Source organism: Mustela putorius, unplaced genomic scaffold (assembly GCF_011764305.1).
Source record: "Mustela putorius furo isolate JIRA1106 unplaced genomic scaffold, ASM1176430v1.1 tig00000151_pilon_pilon_pilon, whole genome shotgun sequence".
In the NCBI taxonomy this organism is placed as follows: domain Eukaryota; kingdom Metazoa; phylum Chordata; class Mammalia; order Carnivora; family Mustelidae; genus Mustela; species Mustela putorius.
In genome coordinates this window covers 3,196,201-3,221,250 of record NW_025421296.1, presented here as the reverse complement: position 1 = coordinate 3,221,250, position 25,050 = coordinate 3,196,201, and positions in this window count along the sequence as shown.

Genomic DNA, 25,050 nt, shown 5'->3' with positions numbered 1-25,050 from the left:
TTTGGCCACAGTGAGAGACATAGAAACTAGGCATCCAAGTTGATTGGCAGCAGTTCCAAATTATGCAAACATGCAGGCTATAATATGACAGAAGGATGTTTTACTGAGAGGAATAAAAAGACCACAAATATTTTGTGTCTGTAACTGGTAAATGGCAATTTCCTCAAGTCTCACAATGACCCAAAATGTTGCTTGTAGAGGCTAGATTTTGAAAATTGTTTCATGAGAGAAGAGTAGTCCACCAACACATTTATTTCATGACTTTGCCTTTACTTTTAGATGGCTGCTTTTTGTTGTTGTTGTTCAGAGTCCCACATTGTGTGTGTGTGTGTGTGCATTATATATATATCCATATATATATTTATAATATAATAATATCCATATATATATATCCGTCTTTGTGAGGATTTCATTGTACTTTAGGATTTTAACAGTTAACAAAGGCTGAGCCTTTCTATCACCTTGATACCACAGTGGCATTGTGGTAAGTCCTGTGTGATATCCAGCCATACTGTTGTTGAGAAGTCTTGCTTGTTTTCTGCATTTCTAAAACTATTTGGTTTTTTATTGGTTTATTTTATTATATAGTGACCTTGAGTAAAATATTCTTTACTTATTTAGTTTGTTCAAGAGAAACAGGATCCAATCCATTAGCAAATCCTGTCAGTTCTATCTTCAAAATATTTCCTATATCTGATCACTTTTTTATCTCTTCCATCCATATTACCACAATCCAAGCCACCATCATGTCTTCCCTAGAAAAGAGCAATCATCTCCTACATCTTTCTTGTTCTCCTTCTGCCTTATGAAAGTCTGTGCTGCACAAAGCAGCCAGAGTGATGTTTGCAAAATGCAATTCATATTTTGTCACTCCCCAACCATCAGGCCTTCAGTGTCATTCCATCCCAGAATCAAACTAAAGCCTTGAACTAGAGTCAACTAAAGCCTTGAACTAAAGTCAGACTAAAGTTGCCATGAATTATAAGAGGGTTGGTGGTCAGAAATGGTGAGAAAGTTAATCTGGAGCCAGGTCTGGTGTTTTTCATTTCCCCACATTCAAGCGTCACCTTCTGCTGGCCTGGCTATTATTAGAGTAAGGAAAATCAGAAATTTGAGCCTACTGTTCCCTCTTCCTGGAACTCTTTTCCCCCATACGTCTTAGGCTTTGCTTTGTCATTTCATTCTAGTCTGCTCAAATGTCCCTTTCTCAGAGAAACCTCTGCCCACCCCCATGTATATATCATCTTCCCACCACCACCACCCTTTATCCTCTTATTCTGTGGTGTAGCTTCATAGAACTTAAAACTGCCTGACAGGGGTGCCTGTGTGGCTCAGTGGGTTAAGCCATTGCCTTCGGCTCAGGTCATGATCTCAGGGTCCTGGGATCGAGTCCCACATCGGGCTCTCTGCTGGGCAGAGAGCCTGCTTCCTCCTCTTTCTCTCTCTGCCTGCCTCTCTGCCTACTTGTGATCTTTCTTTGTCAAATAAATAAATCCTAAAAAAAAAAAAAAAAACACCTGACATTACAGAATCTCTTTATTCCTGTTTTCTCCATTAGAATGTAAGCTCCATGAAGGCAGGAGCATTACTTTGTTCACTATCACCCATGGGAGGGACTGGCATAAAGACAGTATCTCAGAGATATTATTGAATGAATGAATCATCGTATTTCATCCTCGCCAAAACTATGAGATGCTCTTTACCTCAGTTAACAGAAGAGGAGCTTGAGGTTCAGAAAGGTTAAATTATTTGCAGTTCAGAATGAAACAGATCCAAAGTCTAAATTCAGTGCCTCCTGATGTTGAGGCCTTGATCATTCCTCCATTGTCCTTTTTCATATACATTATTTGAGCAAGTTCTTTGGATGAATAGTTGGGATGTTTATTTGAATATTGATTAAAGAATAGATTTTAAATGTATTTGAGAAAAATATCTGAGCAAATTTAATTCTATCATTTAAAGTCTAAAGCAAAGAACTAACTTTTACAAGTCATCAGCATGTTTCATGGAATTTCTTCAGGATCATGGGAACCAGGAGCACTGCATCCGCAGACAGCTCTCTCCTTAGTTGCATATCCCTCCATCTGCACTGGCCTTACTACCCCCTGCCCCATGCTCCTTCCCTAAACCATAGTTTTGCATCATAATTGGAAGTGGATATTTTAAGATTAAAAGCTGTACCTGGCAAATAAAGAAACATATTTGTTCTAAGTTTAATTAAATAAGTCTGGGCAGCCTTTTTGCAATATGGAGATTAACTGTCAAATTTATGTTAATATGATCTCAGAGAACGAAGCTGCTATAAAAAGTTTCTCCCCTCACCCCTCGCTTAAGCTCCTCATGTTGCCTTATTGAAGTTTCTTTAAATTGGTAGTGTTTTATTAAAATATCAACGGGTCAGTTCTGTAAGCACAAGGTAGTTAAAAATATCTAACAAATTCCAAATGTTAGTTTAAAGACATCGATACAAATAAACTGAAATTGTATCTATTATACGGAGAGAAAACTGTCACAATGGTTGAATTTTTAGCATCTCTTTGGAATCAGTCAATGCCAAGCTCTTCTTTATCTGATTAACACAGGATTATAAAGATCTTCTGAGCACTCTCAGTATTATACAAAGAGCCTTTCATTTCTCTGAGTATCCCCCTCCTTGTGTGTGTGTGTGTGTGTGTAAAAGATGTGCCACCCAATTTTTTTATTTTGTGATTTAAGAAAAAAAATGCTAACAGTTTGAATCATGAATCCTGTTGTGGGGACTGAGTTAATTAAAAACCTGATGTATACATACAGCTGATCCTACTCACCCTAATGAAGAACATTAATTCTAGGACATGTGTGGCTGTAGTCACATTGCTACAAATTACTGGACTCTTTCCTTTATCTGTTTCCAAGAAAGTCTCCCCCTGTTAGTTAGGAAAAAAGAAAAATATGACGCCTTAGTTCTGGGTAGCATAAATTACACGCATCAATCAGAGAAAGCTTAAATTAAAATACACATTTGGCAAACAAATATGAATATGTTGATCTCATCTGTGAATCAAAATGATTTAGTGCCAGTGCTGACCCCCCACTGTTCAACATGAAGGTCACCGTGAGCAGCTTCTTTCTCATTGAGAAATGTTTTCGTGTCTTTTAAGGATACAATTTTATGTATGCCCTAATGTTCAATCTAACTAGTGATTCCTATGTAGAGGGACTGATTTATTTTATAAAGAAAATACAGGCTCATTTTTATTTATGTAATCCAAAACAGATAGCTAAATTAAAATGTAGGGGAAAAAATACAGTGGTTTATGGTTTCTAGGCTGAGGATTCTCCAATGTGTTTATGATATTTTCTAATCTAGCAGAATACTATTTGTGAAATGGAATGCTACACCTTTCCGATATTGAGTGATCATAAATCAGTCTATTCTTATCACCTACTGCATACATCCTTGGGGGCAGGGATGACTACTTGAGAGATGCCCATTATATGGCAGACCTTAAGTAGAGATGATCTTGGGTCTTTCAGGTTGCCATGTCTCAAAAAATATCTGTAGGCAACACAGGCATATTGAGTAAGGCAGTGATCTCCCTGGACAGAAGCATGTTTTATGTTACAACATTTATTTTGAATATTCATGTTGTATTTTCTTGCTAAGATTTCATTCTCATAACTACAAACCGTATAATGATCCTGTCTGTATTAAAGGGAAGGGTATGCAAGGCATGCCTTTGATAGTCAGGTTGCAACTCAATACTGAGAACCTTCACAGCTAAACGGAAGAAAGCAAATAATAAAACCAAGAAAAAAAAGTACAACATGCACACTCTAGTCTGCAAAATTACCTGGGGGAAATTGTTTAATTACAGATTCCCAGGCCCTACTCCTCCAAATTCCACTTCATAGGTCTGAAATGAGACACGAGATCTGCATTTCTCTTTAGTTTTCTAGGTATTTCTTATTAAATACTACACAGAAGAAACTTTGAGTAAGACTGCTAGAAAGATGAGTAGGTGAAAGGAAGATCAAGTGATACAAAATTTTAGCAATATGACAAACGATTATATCAAGAGATTAAATCCTGAGTTAGGATGAGCAATTTCTGCACAAACTTTCACTTCAGACAGCAGAAAGCTTGCTTCTAGAGGGACGTATTATGACAGTTGTTTTACATTATGGTGGTTTTTTTGTTTTGTTTTGTTGTTTTGTTTGCTGGTGGGGGAAGGGCAGGAGAAGTAAACATTATCAGAGAAGGGAGTTGCCCAGAATAAAGCACCTTTTAGCTGAACAGATTTGATCTGACACATCTCAGATTTTTTTTTTTTTTTTTTAGAAAATTCCAATTTGAAATACTTAGTTTGCATTATCCTTATACTACGTGAACCAATTTTTGATTCAGGAAACATGATTACTATGTTTCTTCGGCAAATTCTCAGACTCAGATTTACGTTCTAAGGTACTAATAAATAAGCATGGAAACTTCTAGAAGGAGGAAATCCACTGAAGCAGGGTGAAAGAATTATCATTATGTCTTAACCTATTTTGGGAGATGGAGGAAAATAGTTTTGTCTATTCCTTCTATGATGCAATTAAGAACACTGAAGTCTTCAGAAAAGTAAAATTATGTGACAAAAATTTGATTGAGAAATATTGTGTCTTGAAGAGGGAAAAACCTCAAATCAATTTTGCATAGATCCATGTTGATTGTTAAGATGGCCAAGATGAATGGATTGGTTGTGCCACAGTCTGTTCATTTGGCTCAGATAGGCACTGCCAAGAGTAACTTGGGTACAGTTTTTCTCTGTGCTAATTAGAGTTGGTCAAATGGTCCTCTGACAAATTTCCTTCCCTAGATAGAATTTAAGAGGATATACAACAACAAAGGAATTATCGGGGGTGCCAATTATCTATAAGGTCATCTATAGTGGATCCAGAAATGAAGAACTTTGTCTCAAATTCTTAGAAATTTTACTCCCCAACTAATGCAACCCCATTAAAAGTTCCTTTTTAGTGGGCACACAACCAATACTGCATATGCTGATGGCATTTTCACATACAAATCTGATAGTTAGGCACGCCATTACCCAATTTACACATGCAAATGCAGTAATTGTGTGCACTGGGTGCTCAGGGAAACCTGGCACACACCCAAAATGGAGGCCTTTTCAAAGCATGGCCAACCTACCAAATTCTTTTTCCACAGCAACTCACAGTACTGTCTTACCTATATGAAATTCTGTGGGATTCTGGGAGAAAGGATATATGCTTTGTGAATTTTTCTGAATGACTTAAACTTTTTATCTCTATTTGATTTGGACATGTTTAAAGTTCTCTTTCTTTTTCTTCAATTAATTGACTATAGACTTTCTCCCCTTTGTAATAATCCACCATTTCATTTCTCTGCTTTTAAAAAATCAACTCTAATTAGAAGGTACAAATTCTCTCATTATGACTTATTCTCATCTAGACCTTGAAATGAGAATGATTATAAATTGTTGTAATAAATGATTTGTGCTTTTAAAAGAATGGAGATTACTGTTTACAGCTATGTGCACATGAGTTTACTCCAAGATGCATTTGATTATTCTAATTTACTGTGCTGCTGCAGAAGCAGCCATTAACTATTTCCTGTTTCTTTGTTTATGTATATCAAATATTCTGGAGCCTCTTGACTACTCAGGCAGTACAATGAAGGCAAAGTAATTTAAGAAATATAAATAGGATTGAGTATATTTGTTTTGCCAGTGTTTCTCAGAGAGGGGAGGTCTAAGAGCCTGATATCAATCATGGCAATATTTTTAGATTAACCATTTGTAGGGGAAATCAGAAGAAATATTTACCTCTGTTTACCAAAATATGCCCAAAGTAGAGAAATATGGGATGTTTTGAGAGGAAAATTTTCAATAAGAAATTATTACTTGTGATTTATTCAGAAAATATTTACTATATGCTTAAAACATTTGATACATTGTTTTAAGTATTCTTTATTTCCTTGCTCTCATCTGGTTTCTCTGTACATTCTTATCTCTATCTGTCCCTGAATGAAAGAGATTCTCCGGGATTTCAGATTTCAGTCCTCAACCTTCTATGCATTTTACTACTTCTTCTTGAGAAGCTTCACTTTCATTTTCAACCTACATATCTTTCTCCAGCTAGACTTCTCTTCTAAATTCCAAATTTGTTTCCAGAAGCTTTTTACTATTCCCATAGGAATGGCCAATATACAGCAATCTTAACAGGTCCAAATAGAATTTATATCTTTCCTCTACTTCATGGTGGAATCATCTTTAGGCTCTCTCTGGTTCTTCAAACCACATATCCATCCTATTGGCCACTGAGTGCAGTAGTATTGCAATTCAAAATATTTCATCTTGAATATGTCCCCCAGCTCTCTTCCTACTGCCTGCTTGAGTTCAGGATACTTGGTATGGTTTTATAATTGTCATTGTTCTCTTCCCTAGGCAACTCTATTCTCTCACTCTCTCACCAGGTTTATTTTCTTAAAATGTAGTATGATTACATGCTGTTTCACTTAGTGCCTTTCATTTCTCCCACCATATACATGCTAGAGTCCAAACTCCATTGTCGGCTCTGCCAGGTTCAGTTGCATTGAACCTGACTCTCTGGTGTCATGGAAAAAAAATCAAGCTTCATGCTGCAGTGCTGCTGCTCATGCCATTTCCATCTATCAGTAAATTCCTCCCTCCTTATTAGCATTATCTTTCATTCTGTTGCTTTTATTCTCTTATCCTTCAAAGTTTACCTTAAATGCTTTCTCTTTCATGAAACTCCAGCAATGGAACAAACTATGCTTTCTTCTCTCTAATGATACCACATTTTAACATTCATTACCTACCGTTCTGCATAATAAATGTTGACAAATATTTACCTGTTTCCACATTAGATTATACACTTCTTAAATCAGGAATTATAATTTTTTTAAATTATTTATTTATTTATTTGAGAGAGAGACAGTGAGAGAGAGCATGAGCAAGGAGAAGGTCAGAGAGAGAAGCAGACTCCCCGTGGAGCTGGGAGCCCGATGCGGGACTCAATCCTGGGACTCCAGGATCATGACCCAAGCCGAAGGCAGTTGTCCAACCAACTGAGCCACCCAGGCATCCCAGGAATTATAATTTATTGATTGACTGTCAATGTCCCCCAGCCAAAGACCACCAAAACACATTTACAATGAAAGTTAACTTTATTGCTGTTTCGAAGAAGAAGAAGAACCATGGGACATGTTAAAATGTTGGAAATGTCTCATTATATATAGTATTCAGGTTGAAATTAAGTGCTTTTGGGGAGTATTTAGGGAAGCAAACTTTGTTTTTGGATTGGTGCTGACTTGAAGTGGAAATAATTCTGACTAGCAATCCCAAAAGATCTAACTAGAAGTAAGAAAATATATACTGAAGTTAAAGCTATAATTGCTGTAGAGTCAGTAGTCATTTATATTAGCCATAATACGGGGTACTTGGTAATTTTTGTGGTTTAAAAATGTTCATGTTTCGGGCACCTGGGTGGCTCAGTGGCTTAAGCCTCTGCCTTCAGCTTAGATCATGGTTTCAGGGTCCCAGGATGGACCCAGCATCAGGCTCTCTGCTCAGCAGGGAGCCTGCTTCCTCATCATTCTCTGTCTGCCTACTTGTGATCTCTGTCTGTCAAATAGATAAATAAAATCATTTTTTTAAGTTCATATTTTGTTTGTGTTAGACAAGATTATGATGTGCTCTTGCTTTTGTCTTGATCCTTCGTGGTCCTGGTCAGATAAGTCACCTTATCTGATATTGGTGTTCTGTGAAATTATTTATGTTTAACTGGAGAACATTAATACCTGGTGTTGAAAATCAGGAGAGCTCCTAGCAACACCAGGACCTGATAATGCCAGGAAAGTTTTTAGCTGTCAGGGCCTGCTTTTTTTCTTCAGTCCTCCTTTTTGACCAAGAGAAGGCAAATATAGAACATGAGATATTAATCCATGATATTCACATTTTCTTCATTGCCAGGATTTTGCTGATCAAGATCAGGAGGATGACCAGAGAACGTAATTGATTATTATACAAAGGTTAGTCCATCTTCTTCCTTTTTTTAAGGGATGAGTTGTTAAGTTACCCTCTGAAAAAATAGCTGTGCTGTAGCACTTAAGATTCTGAATAAGATTCATCAGCTAACTGTAACACAATTACCACAGAAAAATGATTACTAGTCCCTTCTTACAGGTCTTAAAGCTAGGAATACAAAGATTATAAAATCTATCCAATGAAACATATACAGGAATCCAACTGTGCATATTATTTTTCTTAGTCATTGGTTGTTTTACTTGCCTTGTAACTAAAGATCAGGCAAAGAAGTATTTTCTTTAGGATTCCTCTTCCTTGGCTAGCTAAAATAAAACCAATAGCTTTTGAGTTGTCCATGACAATGCTGGGTAACAAATTTAAAACTGTTGAGTTTCCAGGGCAGATTAGTGTCATTTAAGGTGTTTGCTAAGATCAGAGACTGGTTTTAGACTAATTATTATAGTCATATTATTCTTTTCTGTGAGATAATTTAGAGCTCACAACGTTTCTAATAATTAGAATGAATGCATGGAGTAAGTGTGTAGCAAAGGTATAAGTTTAATATTCATATCAGAAGTAATATCCTGGGGCACCTGGGTGGCTCAGTGTAAAGCCTCTGCCTGCAGCTCAGGTCATGAACCCAGAGTTCTGGGATCGAGCCCCACATCGGGCTTTCTGCTCAGCCTGCCTCTCTGCCTACTTGTGATCGCTGTCTGTCAAATAAATAAATAAAATATTTTAAAAAAAAGAAGTAATATCCTACTGGATCATGGACTATATTGAATGTAAGGTAATGTCTAGAATAACAGCAATGAACCATTTGCTTTTCTCAAGTGTGTAAAATTTTTTGCCTGGAGTTAAATAGTTCCTTCAAAGCAGGCCAGAGTTTCAATGAGCAAACAACTATATTAATAATTAATATAATATAATATAATATAATATAATATAATATAAATTATATTAAGGATAACCCCAATGTTAATTTTTACTTCTAATGGGCTAGATTTTGCTGATAGGATTTTAATAACTTCAACATGAGGTCAAGGTTCAATTTTTATAAGCCTGAAAGGTTGGAATTAAATTAAAAGGTTGGGATTAAATATAAACCTGGAAGACTCAGTTGGTTAAACCTCTGTCTCCTGTCTCTGGATTTTGGCTCCGGTCATGACCTCAGAATCATGAGATAGAGCCTCCCCTCTACTCCTTTCTTCTCCCTCACCCCAGGGCTCCTGGATCAACATAGAGTCTGCTTGTCCCTCTCCCTCTGCCCCTCCTCCTGCTCACACATGTGCTCTCACAAAGTGCTCCCACTGTCTATAAATAAATAAATATATATATATTTAAAAACTAAAAATAAATTATGTGAGGCATGCTTAAGTATCAAAAGGGGACAGTAAAAGAAAACCTATTTTCTAAACTGTTTAATAATTAATAATTATCAATTTTGTTGGCAATAAAGTCAAATTATAACAGTAGCCATTAATTTAGAAAATTGTGCCAAAAAAGTTGGCTCCAATTTAAGTGGCAAAAGAATATAGGAAGTTAAAAGTAGCAGGACAAAGATAAGGAAGACATTTTTTAGAAATATTTTATTCAGTTAATAAATGATGTCAAGGTATACTAATAGGAGACATTAATGGTAGAGCAAATGGTAAGAAAAAGAGTGTTGTCTTTCAGAGTCCATAGTCTCTCATGACAATCTGAGGGGTTTGAAGTGGCAGGGGGTGGGAGGTCGGGGTACCAGGTGGTGGGTATTATAGAGGGCATGGATTGCATGGAGCACTGGGTGTGGTGAAAAAATAATGATACTGTTATGCTGAAAATAAATAAATTTTTTAAAAAAGTGTTGAAGAATCAGAAAATTAATTTTATTTCATTGTTTTGCATGGAAGCTGTCTACTTCTGCAATCACTTGTTCAAAATTTTGACAAGAATAGTCTATCTTCACAATTGTCAGATAGAGTTCTCTGTTAAAGATCCCTTTATGGAATGGATGTTCAAAAGAAAGAAAGAAGTAATGTTGCTTTAAATTGGTAAACATTACCCCAATTACCAACACCTTGGAGTTTCACTATTACATGAGTTGTTAATAATACCTTGTAATTTTTGTCAAGGTTTAAGGGAAGTTCATCTCTGGGGACTTTTTCAGAAAATCAAATCTGTAGATTTCAGATTATGCAGAGACTACTTAGGTGGATGTTTTAGAAATGCAGCTAATACCTGTGGTGACAAAGCCTTAGGAATCACATAAGTCTGTTGCCTTTATTAGTCACATCAGCTTGAAATAGGATAGAATCTACAATTACAAGTAATTCTTAAAATCATGAGCAGCCTATTATGAACCTACAAGAGAACTTGTAGATCCTAGAGAGGACCGATCTTAGTACCACCAAAACTAATGACAAGACTCTGGGCCTTGGAAGTTTAGTATATTATTCAATGTAAAATGCAGTATAACATAGAATAAATGTTATCATGTAACATTTAAAATAAAAAGCCCATTACTTTGTGTATATATTTATTTCTATAACTATTGTACCTGCTTTAAATAACCATGCATATAGATTTTTATCTTTAATCAAAGCAATTATTTAGTTTAAAAAAAAGCAATTATTTTTTTCTCTCTAGACACAAGAGAAAACCAAAGAAGAGAAAAAATCTTGAAAGTGCTTATTTTCTCACATGAACAATTATTTAAGAAGGCAAAAATGAACATCTATAATATCATTCAAAATCATTTGCATATTTTGTTAATCTATTGACATTATAAGAAATAAGAATAAATTAAACTTAGGTTCAGCTAACCAGTATTTATATCTGTTGCTTATCTAGAAATTGTGCAAGCTTCCAAAGATTATTTATTAAATAATTTAACCATTTATCTAAGGTCTTAAACTTAGTTAAATAACTAGAAATTACTGACTTTAGCTAACATGTTAAGTTATAGTTTGTAAGGTGTAAGAATTTCATAACATTGAATCTTTAAAAAGCAATCTAGTGTCCATCAATAACTGGATGGATAAAGAACGTCACACACACACACACACACACACACACCCCAATGGACTATTACTTAGCCATAAAAAAGAATGGAATTAGGGTGCCTGGGTGGTTCAGTCAGTTAAGCGGCTGCCTTCAGCTCAGGTCATGATCCCAGGGTCCCGGGATCAAGTCCCACATTGGGCTCCCTGCTCAGCAGAGAGCCTGCTTCCCCCTCTCCCTCTGCCTGCTGCTCTGCCTACTTGTACTCTCTATCTCTGTGTCAAATAAATAAAGCCTTTAAAAAAACTGATATATTGCCATTTGCAACAACATGGTTGGACCGAGAGGATATAATGCTAAATGAAATAGGTCAGAGAGAGACATATGCCATATGATTTTACTCATACATGGAATCTATGAAACAAACAAACAAGTGAAGAAAAAAAGAGATGAACAACAAAAAAAAAACCCTCCAGACTCTTAAATGCAGAAACAAACTGGTAGTTGCCAAAGGGGAGGAGGGTGACAGGATGGGTGAAGTTTAAGAATACACTTATTGTGGGGTGCTTAGGTGGCTCAGTCAGTTAAGCATCTGCCTTGGCTCAGAATCCCTACTCAATGGGGAGCTTGCTTCTCCCTCTACCTCTGCTGCTTCCCCTTGCCTATGCATGCTCTCTCTCTTTCTCAAGTAAAAAAATATTTATTAAAAAAGAGAATACACTTATTATGATGAACTCTGAATAATGTATAGAATTATTAAATTATTATATTGGTACATCTGAAACTAATACAACAATGTAGATTGATTTAATTCAATAAAAAGTTATTCATCATTATCATTCTGTTTAGTTGAATATAATTATATGCATATAATTTTAAATTTTGACCAAGTTATGGAAAGAGTGATAATCTACTTAATTCACCAAACTAATGTATGATATTTAAGAAGGTTAAATCATGAGAAATTTACTGTGGTGATATCATACATATACAGTGACCTAGTTTTTAAAGACTTTGAATTATGCTAAAACATATCTTTTGTTTTAGAACTTCAGCTTTTTCTTATATTGTATCTACAAAGGCTACTATGTAAATATGCCTAAAGAGAAACACAAAACAAACACAAAAAGAAACACAGCTTAATAATTTATTTCTACTCTTTTTTGGACATTTTATTTTAGACTATTTATATGGACTAAATATTCTTGAGAGGACACTTAAATGATTTTTAAAATTTTTATATCAATTCATCTTTAATGTTTACTCAGGAGAAAAAAAGGGGGAAATGCATAGATAACAAATAAAAGAGAGTCAGCTTCATAAAAATATGAAATTATTGGTGTAAAAATACTTGTATGACATAATTGTCAATGTAGAAAAAAACAAAGACTCAACAACAGTAAGAACTCCTGGAACTCATCAGCAATTATAGCAAAGTTACAAGATAGAAGATTAATATGCAAACGCAATTATGCTCCCTGTATGAGAGGGAAGAAAGTTTAAGCGTAGAAAAACAAACATATATATACACTAAGGAGAGTGGCAGAAAGCTGATTTAGACATAGTTTGTGGTTTTGACTATTTTATCAACATTTGCAATTTAAAAGCCTGCATTTATTAGTTCCAGAAATAAAAACAAACAAAAAAACCCACAGAAAAGGATACATCTCCTCTGTTAAACAGACTAATCTTTTAAGCAAATAAAACAACTTCCTCATAAAGATGCCTTTGCTTTTTGTTCTAAACTAATTTTAGTTTAATCATCTTCCCTGTCAAAAACTCCCTGAAATGGCCACTGAAATTCCAAATTATCCCTGATGTTATTGTGTCTCCTAGAAAGAGAAGTATATCAGTTAACATCACTATGAGAAAACATGGAGGAAGCAGGTGTTTGACCTCGAAGAGAAAGAATTTTAGACCAAGAGGACCCATCAGAACTGTAATGGTTCAAAACATCATGTCATTGAACAAAATCTCCAGATTTTGACCAAAGGCCACTCATCACCAATCAAGGTCTGGACAAAACCTGAGTCTAGACACTTGAAACTGTAAAAGCAGTTCTCAGAGACACAAAGATTGAGGAAGAAGCCCCAGAGGGTTTTGAGATAGTGACCCACAGCAAAGTTTGCCCAGTGGTCTCTGATCTGAAGAAAACTTCTGAAATCCTCAGACCCTAGGGAGGACTCAAGAACAAACTGTTCATGTAAATGCTAATCTTCTCCCCTAGATTATTGTCTTATAGGTAAACAACACCCAAAACACTAACCAAGGATACAGACCATAGGAGCAGGTGTTAGAAAACTAGAAAAATTTTTTTCTAAGGAAATAATATGAATCTGATCAGATAATAAAAACAACAGCAAAAACTCCCAAGGGATGTCATTGCTAAGAAAACTAAATAAACTAATTTTTAAAAGACTTCAACAAATATCAGAACTCAATTTAGTGTCAGCTTTCCAAGCCAAGGGCAGGTGGCTCTTTCAACAGATAGAGGCACAGTATCTTAGATGTGCAGGCTGTAAGTGATCTAAGTGCCCCAGTGCAAAACAGTGAAGTCCTCAGCTGACTCAATGAAGCCTCGATTTCATTTCACTAACATTCTCTAGTGTATATAAAGTGCCATTCTTGGCATTTGTGACACCAAGTTTTCACAAAAACAGAAAATAGAAGTTCTTTCCTCAAGGCTTTGCATTTCAATTGAGAAAACACAAACACACACATACCACATTGAGTTGTATTATGATTGTGATTCTACCAAAAGGTAGAATGTACTGAAGTCAGCGTAACTTTGCTCCTCATGAACACAGCACAGGTAGTTCTCAGCATTTAACACAATGCTTTGTCCATAGTGGGTAGTCATCAAACAGCTGTGGGTTTGATCTGATAAGGCAGACAAATACTGAACTGATAACTAAACTTATGAAATACAGAAGCTATGTTCTTTTTCTTCTTACTGTTTAAATGCATTTCTCAGGACTTATTCAAATCTTACAAGAAAACTTAGGATTTTCATCTCTACTACCCCTGAGAAATAACTGAAAGTTAATTAAATGAATAGATTATTGCCAGCCACACAGGTTCTTTGAAGACAAGAAGAAAAATTACTGCTCTCATTGAGCTCTAGCCTAGAGGGGCAGCGACTTGCTCACACCTTCTTATCAGTAGCAATAAAATGGCAGCCTCAACCCATTACAATTCTCTTGGGTGGGTGCTGTTACACATTCAGTCCTTGGATGCAAGTTTCTTCCATGGAAGTGTAACAAGAGAACTGAGCTGCTGTGTCAGGCTCCAGATGTAAAGTCTCTCCTCAAAGATTTTAACTCTTTCATTTCATTTTGAATAATATATCAGGGAAAACTGAAGCTAATAGAAAAGAAGAAAAGGAATTGTATTTAAAAAAAATAATTGAATTGGGACTCTTATGGGTGGTATTGATGCTCAAGGATGATACAGTGATAATAAGAGCATTACTTTTCTTTCTTGAAACTGAGACAAGATGTGCCATTGGGGCATACTTGGGAAGATACAGACAGTGAATGAAGCTCACTGAAATTGAACAGGTTTGGTAGATGACTGTGGAGGTTCTACTAAGTGGCCAAAGAAATCATCCAAGGATAAATGAAGTTTAGTAGTAATCCAGGTAGCAAGTAGCCTTACAGTTTATAGAATTAAAAGCAAGATCACAAGGAAGTGTGGCCATGGATAAGAATCAAGAAGGAGCAGTCACCATCTGTATTCACCCATATAATAGCAAATTCTAGTTACTCAATGAGTTAATGAATGCACAATGACCTGAGATTCAAACACACATGAAACCAAAGCTGCAAGCCTCACCATTGTGTTTCTGTGAGTGGGGAAAAATGGACTAAAAAGGGAGATACCTTGATCTGATGGCTGCTCTCTATTCTACTGTGGAAAACTCAGATTATTTGAATATGATTCTTTGCACATCATGATTAACTCAATCTGGGCAGAGCAGACATTCTAATTGTAAAGCAGAGGCTTTGAAAGTGAGGTAGGTTTACATAATATGGGTCCTGTCACTAGAATGCTACCCACTTACTAAGAAAGACCTAATCTTCTAATCAACCCACTGTCCCCATACACACACAGAGCACTGTTTTCTTATATAAGCAAATCAAGAAAACAGAATTATATCATTATAGTTTAATATCTTCAGAGCTCAAAAACATAATCCTATGATATACATCTCTTTTAAAACATGTATCCTAAAAAGTAGAAGTTGGTTTCTCTCTAGAGCATTAATTGCATGTCATTTGTTCTCAAAATATGAAAGACCAAAGAGTTGATAGAAAAGATTAGTTGTACTATAGTACTACTTGGGCTTAGGAATCAAAAATCTTGGGTTTAAATCAAACTTCTCTACCCATTTTATGATGGTCAGTAACTCAATATCCAAATAGATAGTGAACCAGCCACTAAGATCAACAGAGCTGTTAGAAAATTATATATAAGATTCAAGCATTTCATGTAGTTTTAAGATGTTGGGTACATTTTGACCTATCCATAAGCTGCCAAACTTTTCTGATTAATTTACCAGACCTGTGAAAGTCAGGTGATTTGGGTATCCTATAGATACAGTGTTTATTTCTTAAAACCTTAATATATAATTGGCTATGAGCTTCAGTGTTAGTCTTAATAAATGTGTTCTTCCCTCAGTCCACCATTAATCCTTAATCAGATGGTGATGTCAAATGGAAAGAACCCCAATTTTGGTGCTATGTATTTGGATTTTAAATCTTATTTTACCTCTTTCTAACTGTGCAAATCTGGACAAGAAATTAGATCTCTCTAAACCTCAGTTTATTTTCCTATTAAAAGCAGATTAAAATAGCTATCTCATAGGGTTGCTATAAGGATTTGAAATGATAGTTATAAAATGCCTAGCACACATAAGTAGATGCTTAGTAAATGTAACTATTGTTATCAGGGAGAAAAACCAGTATGGAATAGCAAGGGCGATTAAGCCCTAGGTTAAGTCCTGAACTCAGTACTCAGTAGTTTAAAAAATTTAACTTCACTGAAACTTGGCATACTGATCTGAAAAATGGAGACAAAAATATCTACCTTACTGGCTTTTTTTTTTTAATCTAAGCAATGTACCTGGCATAATATATATCATGTAAAAGTCACTTTATAAATGATCATTATCATTGATACTATTAATATTATATTAGTCTTCCCAATGAGAGCACAGGCAGAACATATTCATGGTGACTTGCTGACTAAAAAAGTGTGTTTTACCCTATTTTACAGGCCTCGTTTGACCTTACTTCTCTGTTTTGGTTTCCTTGTTTTATCCTTATTCTCATAGATTAAATAAATATGAAGTAAAAAGCTGAAAATTATTTTAAAAATAATGTTGAATCCAAATTGCATACAACTATTTAGTAAATTGAGCTAAGTAGTTCTGATTTCTTCTTATTTGCTCATTTGCTTTAAAAAAAAAAAAAGCAGGCTGTGTTTTGGCTTCAGAAAGCGAGATCCTGCAGTTGAAACAGTATAGAAATAGCCTTTAAAAGCTAAATGAAATGAATAGCCATGCAAAGGGGGGAAAAAGGGAATTTTTCACAAGTCCCTGGAAACCAGCAAAAAAGTGTTAGAACTGTTGTTTTCAGTAATAATTGTGATTACTTGGTTAAAATACCCCGTACAAGACGCTTTCTGTGTATTTTGTGCCTCTGCAAGGAAAATTAAAACAGAACACACAGCATTGGGGCCAATTTGTTTCCAAGGAAGTCAATTATTAATATAGTATTTAGTATTTAATGAACTAAGCCTATTTATGTGGAACACTGCAAAGAGATCTCCATACCAGTAGAGAACAGGTGTTAGTATAAGCTTTGCCCGTATGTTTACCAGCTGATTAGTACCCATTAAAATGATAATAATCTAATAAAAATTACTTTATATCTAGTGAAAGTAGAAAGTCCTCTGTGTGTTGGAAAGTGATTATATTCCCATTGCCATGGCAGTGATAGGACTGGAGTGACAAGAGTCTACACCTAAGACAGCTGAATATTCTGAATTTCTATACCTTAGACTTCTCTCATTCAGTATTTTTTCTCCAATAACCTGTCTCAGGCAGTCAGGACAGTTCACTTTTTTTTTAATGGCTTTAAGGGAAGAAGTAACAGTGACTCACCCACTCACCAACACCCTATTTGGCAGTGGGAAGAGAAATCACATTCTCAGTAAATGAGGCTGCTTTTTCCGCCTACAGAGACTAGGTGAAACTATGGATGTCCTGAAGAACTATGCTGGGCTTTACTCAGCCCAGAGACCCCTAAGTAATTGCTAAGCGAATTCTGAGCTTTCCCTGAACTGGAATTTTCTGGGAAATCCCTGATTTCAGGTTAGTTTATAGTCAAAATTGTGATGAACATGAAGTCACATTATCCCCAGTCTCCAAATTCTTAGCACTCTTCTTCCTGGCACAGTCTAATCCTTTCTCAGATGAAAACAACATACTTTACTTTTGCTCTTCTCCCAAAATCAAAGCTCAGGAAATTTTTAGGAATTTAATTACACTATAGGGTAGAGATTGAATTAAAAGAATAACTAAGAGTTATTTTCCTTGTAGCCAGGATCTAGTCCCTCAAATCTAACCACTTAAAGGTCCCCTGGGGGAAATTTAGGCATGTGGCCAAATGTAGGTCACATAGACTCAGATGCATTCACCTGCCTCATTTATCTGTCAAGTTTTCAGGGCTCAGATTACTATACAATAGAGTTTATGTCATTATGCTTACTGACTTTTCTCCAGAAGTATTGGTGGAAACACAATAAAAAGAATGATTTTTTTGAGGTAAAAATGTATTTTTAATTGATATATTTTAATAGTGATGGAGTGCCTATTGAAATTTAGGGTATAGAAAGGAGACATAGAGAGATGACTTCTGGAAATAAGGATTTTGTAGAAAGCAAACAAGAAAGAAACATCTCAATGCTTATTCCAAAGTCTGTCTTTTGTCTATATGCTCTACAATATTGAGACTGTGCAATATTTTAAATTGTCTTATACTCTTAATTGACATGAAGCCAGAATGACTAAGAACTCCTTTGATATAAGGAAAATTTGACATTTAAAATAGAAGTTTACCTTGGATTGCTTGGTGCAGAATACACTGCTTGATGCAGAATCCTTTTCAAGGCAGCTTTGTGTGGGTCTCGGACGAAGGCAAAGAGCTCTAGTTATGGAAGGGGAAGTTCAGGAGAATTATTTGTTGGTCTACCCTCTGCTTTTCTGGGCTGCTGCAGGAAACATGGAAGGAAGAAGTTATAAAATCACTTGGGACTCTGGGGCTTGAGGCAACCATGCAAAAACCTCATAGGCTCAAAAGACACCTTGTTCATTAGTCCCCATATGTGTGTGGACTTGTGTTGTACCACAGACTATGCTGACAGAAAAGCATTGCTGTTATTTCTACAAAGGAAGCTTTGTATTGTCATGGTTTTCTTTGCCGTGATTGGTGACTACTAACATTCAGCGAAAACCTCTTGTAGCCAGTGGATTTGGAAATCTGAGACTTGGATTGGGAAGCAAAAAAGATATAAATCCCATGACTGTCAATTGACCACTTTTTGGAAAAGCACACTTTAGAAAGTGTGACTAATGACTCTTTTGTATTCCTAATTCTTTATCTTTAACCCAGAGTCCTTGAGCTGGTACTTACGTTAACAGTTCTTACAGTGAATTTCCACCTAATCTCAGAATAGCAGCCTGAGCAGAAGGAAGAGGAAATCTGGGGTGAATTATTACAATAGCAGGAAATGTAATATAAAATTTTATCCTATCTCAGCACACAACAAATTCAAGTCTGAACTTTTATCTATAATTTGTGATTTATTTGACACAAATAAGTCCCCAGTCTCTCGTTCTATTCTTATTTGTTATCTGTCCAGCACATCTGGGTGAAAATACAATTACAGTGGTATCCCAATAGTGAGTTATCTTCAAAATCTCATTAAAAATAGACTATGCTTTCCTTAGGAAAATTTGGAAAAAGTATTAGGATTCATTGAGTTTGAGGCATCTAAAATATTTCAGGGAACTAGTGTGAACAAGTACATTATGGATAATACATAAAAAAGAATAAAGAGGGGCTTTCATTCAGGTTCCCTGGATAAGATGAGTGGTGACTTCTCTGCTCCAAATAGGTTAGAGGAGGATTAACAACCGGGAGCATCCCTCTATACTATAGGAGCTCTCCTCAAGCCTAGGAGGAGCCAGTGCATCTGTGCTCTTTCTCAGTGCACAGGGAGGGATCTGGCCAAGTGGCTACAAGTAAAACATTGTAGGGCATCCTTGATGATGTGCTGCAGGCCTTTTATTCAGGGCCAATCCACCCATAGGCTATCCCATGGCTAGTTCGTAAAGGAATATGTAATTGCAAATCCTAGGAAGTGAAACCTTTTGGGTCCCATATTGCTAACTCCAGTGACCTGATTGCTGAATCTCTTGGCCTTCATGATGTGCAGATACCACCTCTGATTTCTCAGACCTTAACATCCCTGTCCAATTTTTTTTTAAACTTATTCATTTCTTTGGTACTAGCATCTTTTGTAGTTTTAGGTAAGCTCACGCAACTCCAACCTCAGAATCCAGTCATTTCTGGAGAAGAGGCACTGCCAAGATATGACACATATTGTCCTCCAGGCTTAACCACAAGGCTTTGAGCAAGTTCTGGAGATAAGTTGGGTAACATAATGGCTATCACTAATGCTGAGTATCACATTTTCTATCATTTAGCTTCTAGCGATGATGGAAGAGGGGCCTTGGGATTTCCAGGAACCAAGAGTTATTCTAAAAGGCAAGACCGTAGGGTTCCTGGGTGGCTCAGTCAGTTAAACATCTGTCTTTGGCTTAGGTCATGATTGGCATCCTGGGTTCAAGTCGGGCTCCCTGGCTTGGATGAGGAATCTGGTTCTCCCTCTCCCCCTGCCTCTCTCTCCTTTCCTCTTTCCCTTCTTCCTGCTCATGCTTTCTCTCAAATAAATACATGAAATCTTTAAAAAATAAAAATAAAAAAATAAAAGGCAAGACCTTAAGGGAAAATGTCTTTTTTGGTTCTAGCAGCCAACTGGAGCTCTCACTGGACAAGCAAAGTATCATAATGGTGAGTCCTTTCTGTTGGAAGGGTGAGGCTATTGTCACAAACTTAGGGAGTCTTAGAAGTCAATTGTTCCCCTCAACCAGACTCCTTGAGGTAGGACTTTGTAGCTTTCTTTGTGCAGTTTCCATATAGGATTCACCAACCCACAAATCAATAGTGAGCAACGTGAAATTTTCTGGAGATTTTATCAGAGGGATAGGAGAAGGGACTTACATGAGACATCCAACAGTGTTATCATTAAAACTGCTCAGTGGACATGTTTATTTTCCAAACCTTTCTCTCCCTGACTAGAAGCCACAGTAATTTTCCTTTCTGTTTTTCCATCATGTAGGGTCAAGATTTTGTGCTGGGTTCCCATCCTCCCCTATTTACTGGTGCAATTACCAGGACTAATCCCCCTTAGAAGAAAGTGGTTAGGTATACAACAACAACAACAAACATTTCTATTACCAGAATAAAAGCCTTAAGGAGAGGTGATCAGTTTCAGTTACACAGTGCTCTTAACTCTTCTTTGCCTCCTGGGAAGACAAGCATTATTCTCCATAGCTGGTAGGGTAGGGAACTGAAGCCCAGAAAGCTTTAGAGTTAGTTTGCAAAAAGAGGTGAAATAAGATCCAAATCATATGACTCCACATCAGGGTTATTTTGTACCCCACAGGGAACTAGGCACTTTTGGACCTTAACATCGAAGGGGAGGGAAGAGATTGTTGGCTTTTCATTATAACTCTAGTCACAAAAAGGTAATAATTTTTGATGAGAATGAGTTTAGAATCCTTGATTTGATCCAGCTATCAGCTTTTCTGGAAAGGGTGTGTTCTAAGAAAGGAAGTGATCAAGCCAAAAGAAATCAAGGACTCTTGATTAAGAAAGAATGGAGAGCCCTCTCATAGGGTATTTTTCTACAGCTTTCTTTTTTTTTTTCTTAAACTCATTTTGTCAGCAGGGGTTCTCTTTGACTATGAAACAGAAGAAGAAGAAAATCTTTTCTTAACAATAATATACACGTGCCATGAGAGAGATGAAGCAGAAGATTAAGCAAGAAATCCAGCTATTTTATTGCCCTGAGGCATTACTCATTTTCCTGACACGTTATGTTTTTAATTAAAATTGCATGTGAGTTAATTAAAGTATTCACTCGGGCACTTTTTCCCCCTGTTCTTGCATGGGTTCCTTGTTACTCTTCTAGCTTTTTGGTAAAACTCAGTTTCATTTTAACTCTGCTGCCTTTATCAGCTGCAGCTTTAACAAAAAATCTGTATGCTAAGCTAATAAATAAATAAATAAATAAATAAAAGTCTAATATAAAAAACTCATCCTTAACTGACCAGAGGAAAGGAAAGTAGCCAGGGTTGGGATCATTTTGGCTTCTGCATCCGTCCTTGCATATTTAATAAAAATCATGAAAATGGAATTGATAGAAAGTGTATTAACAATAAGTCCTGTGATTTTTCTTGCAATAGATGTGTTTTTCTTGTAAAAGACATATTTATCCACCTCTTGTCCTTTGTTCTGGAAAGGATCCTTGTTTATGGCACCAATAGTTATATAACCTCTACTTTCCCTGATTACAGTTGATTGATTAGTTATCTAGTTCAACTTAGCAATTGAGAGGCCAGTAATCCTAAAAGACAGAATCCTTGAAATGTTGATAGAGACAAAGAGAGTTGGTCACTGGTCAGGTTCATATTAGACCTGTGAGGACAAATAGTCCAGAGGCCACACTGGTTCATTTGGAAACAGAGGAAGATTATTGACAATAAGAATAGATTAGAAGTGGCAGTGATGGTTGTAGTCACTTGGCCTGTGAGACAGACAAGAGAGAAACTTCACTGTCACTCTCTTCCCATCCCATTTTCCAGGAGAGCTGCCTGAGTCGTTACTGTGTCCCTGAGATGGCTTTTCTTTTTAACAATAAATTTATCTTTTTCATAGTTAACTAAAATGAAATTTGGACCCTTGTACCCAGTGGGCTCTCGCCAAAATATCCATGTTTTAAGACTTCCTATATCCCAAGCATCCCTGATAGAAATGATATTAGAAAGCAAAATCATAAAATTGGTAGTAAGAAACCAACTACAGCAATTCAGGAATGTAGAGGCTGAAGCTGCATGGGTAAATTCAAGTCCAGGGTTGAAAAGAGTACTTTGAACAACCATATTAGAATGGCTTTGTGAAGAGTTCGAGGAAATTTTTTTCTTCATTTTTAATTTTTTATTTATTTTTGCATCTCCAGTGATGTTTTAGTACCTCAGTAATATGTTAATGTATTTGAGAAACTAGTACTCTAGGCAGCCATCTTGTTGACCCACTTGTTAATTTTTCTCAGCTTCTTAGATTAGGGCTGCCATGTCTTTCTCTCCAGATTAGATTTCTAAAGTATCATTATTAGCCCACATGGGTGTGGATTTCACCCAAATTTGACTTTGTGCCTTGGCTGGACAGTTCCCTGCCAGGGACCTGGAATCCACTAATGCTCCAAGCTCCTGAACTTTCTTCCCTGCTTGGTATAGCATGCGAATTCCATCCCAACTCTTTACGGCAAAACCATGGCTGATGGCTAAATATCACTATTCATATTACTACTTAGTTATTGCCCACATTTGGATGACGTGTAGGTAGAGAAAAATTACAACTTCCCTAACTAGCCTCCCTTTAAATTTATGATCATAAATCTTAGGTGCATTCATAATGTTGCCTGGCAGTCAAGCCATTTTCCCCAGGCCATCCATTCTCTCACTCTCCTAGACTACTCTTTTATCTCTCTTCAGCCTCCCATACCCCTCCTAGATGCATTCTTATTCTTGGAGATCGTGTAAAATGTCTTCTGGTTCCTCCAATATTTCTCAGTTAAGGAGGATACAAAGTCATTAGCTGAGAGTGAGGATGGTAAGGTAGGAGTACGTATTGAAGATTTGGGGTATGACATTCCCCATCATATTTACTTTCATACCTGCATTGTACCCTGCAAATACCTGGAAAATACCTGTACATACTGTTTATATGGATGAACTGTTAATGGTTCTACCTATAATTAACCTCTGCTTATATGATAGGTAGATCTCATCCTCTCTACATGAGGATATTGCTCCAAATTTCCTTCTCTTCTACATAACCAGTTTGCACTTCCTTCTGGGAAGCATGGCATCTTACTGTTATTTTTTCTCATATCAAAATTCTTTTTTGATTCTTCTTTCCCCTTCAGCTACTATCCCTTCTTTGTCCCCTCTAGTCAATGAACTTATCGATGAAATTTACTGAACTGATATTTCCTGTTCCTCTGCTCTCATTGCTTCTTCAGTCAACTACAATCAGACTTCAGCTCTCGCCCACTACATCAAAACTCCTCTTATCACTTCTCCAATGTCCTTCAAATTGCTAAACCAAATGGTCAATTCTCATACATGTGGCCAATCAGTAGCATTTAGCAGAGTTGAGCACTTCTCCCTCTGTGATACACTGTTATCATTCGACTTCAAGGAAATCTGGTTTTACTGTTTTACTAGATCCTTCTTCTCAATTTCCTTTGCTATTTATCTTCTTCTCCCTGACCTCAAAACTTAGTTCTTTTACTTTTTCTTATCTCTATCCATAGTTTCAGCCCCTGGTGATATTATTGAATCTCATGTTTTTAAATATAATTTCTATTCAAATGACTTCCAAATTTATATCTCTAGCTCAGACATTTCTTCTGAAATCCAGACTCCTATATTCACCTTTCTGCTTGATATATTCATTTGAATACTTATCAGGAATCTAATATTTCAATTAAAAACTCAACTCCTTATATTCTTCCTGCTAAATGCCTTCTTTATAACCCTCTCCACCTCATTGGAGGACAACTCTATCCTTCTAGTTTCTCAGCCCCCAAATCTTCGAGCTATTTAAGATTTTTCCTTATCTTTTTCATGCTCGTTAGCATTACTTTGTAAGCTTCTAAGCCCTTTACCTTGAAAATATTTATCCAGAATCTGACCACTTTTTGCTATCTCTGTTTCTACCACACTTGTCCACTGAACATGATTATTGCAAAAGCCTTATAACCGGTTTCTCTGATTCCTTGTTTGTGCCTCTACTGAGAGCACATATAAGAAAGCAGCAAGAGTCCTGTGCTTCTTTTAAAATGTAAATCAAATTAGGGGCACCTGGGTATCTCAGGTGGTTAAATGTCCAACTCATGATTTCTGCACAGGTAATGTGCAATCTTTCATGGGCCATGAAATTGAGCCCCACGTTGAACACTGCATCAGTTTCCATGCTCACTGGGGAGTTTGCTTAAAGTTCAATCTCTCCCTCTCTCTCTGTCCTACCTCACGTGCTCTCTCTCTAATAAATAAATAAAAATATTTTTTAAAAATATAAATCAAATTACATCATTCATCTACTAAAAGTTCTGCAATGGCTCCCTGTTTTACTGAGAGTAGAAACTAAAGTCCTTATAATGGATAACAAAAGCCTTATATACTTCTAGACAGTTACATCTTTGCTGATCTTTCAAAACTCCAAGAAGAGTACTCTGTTCCTTGATCTTCCATCTTAGATATTCACATAAAAAATTTCTTATCTTAAGTAATTATTCAAAAATCACATTTTAATGTGGTCTACCCTCACCACCTATTTAAAATTTTAGTCTCCCATCAGTCTCCTGATGCCTTGTAACCTGCTCTCTTTTGTTTGTTTTCTATAGAGCTTATTATCTTCTAACATAATATATGATTTACATTTCATTATTGTTTATTGTTTTCATCCTATTGATTATCTCCCACATATGCAAACATGATTGTCCTCTAAAATTGGGTTTTATATGTTTTTGCATTAATATTTCCAAGCATCTGGAATACTGTTTGTGGCATAGAATAGGTGTAGAATCAATATTTGTTGGA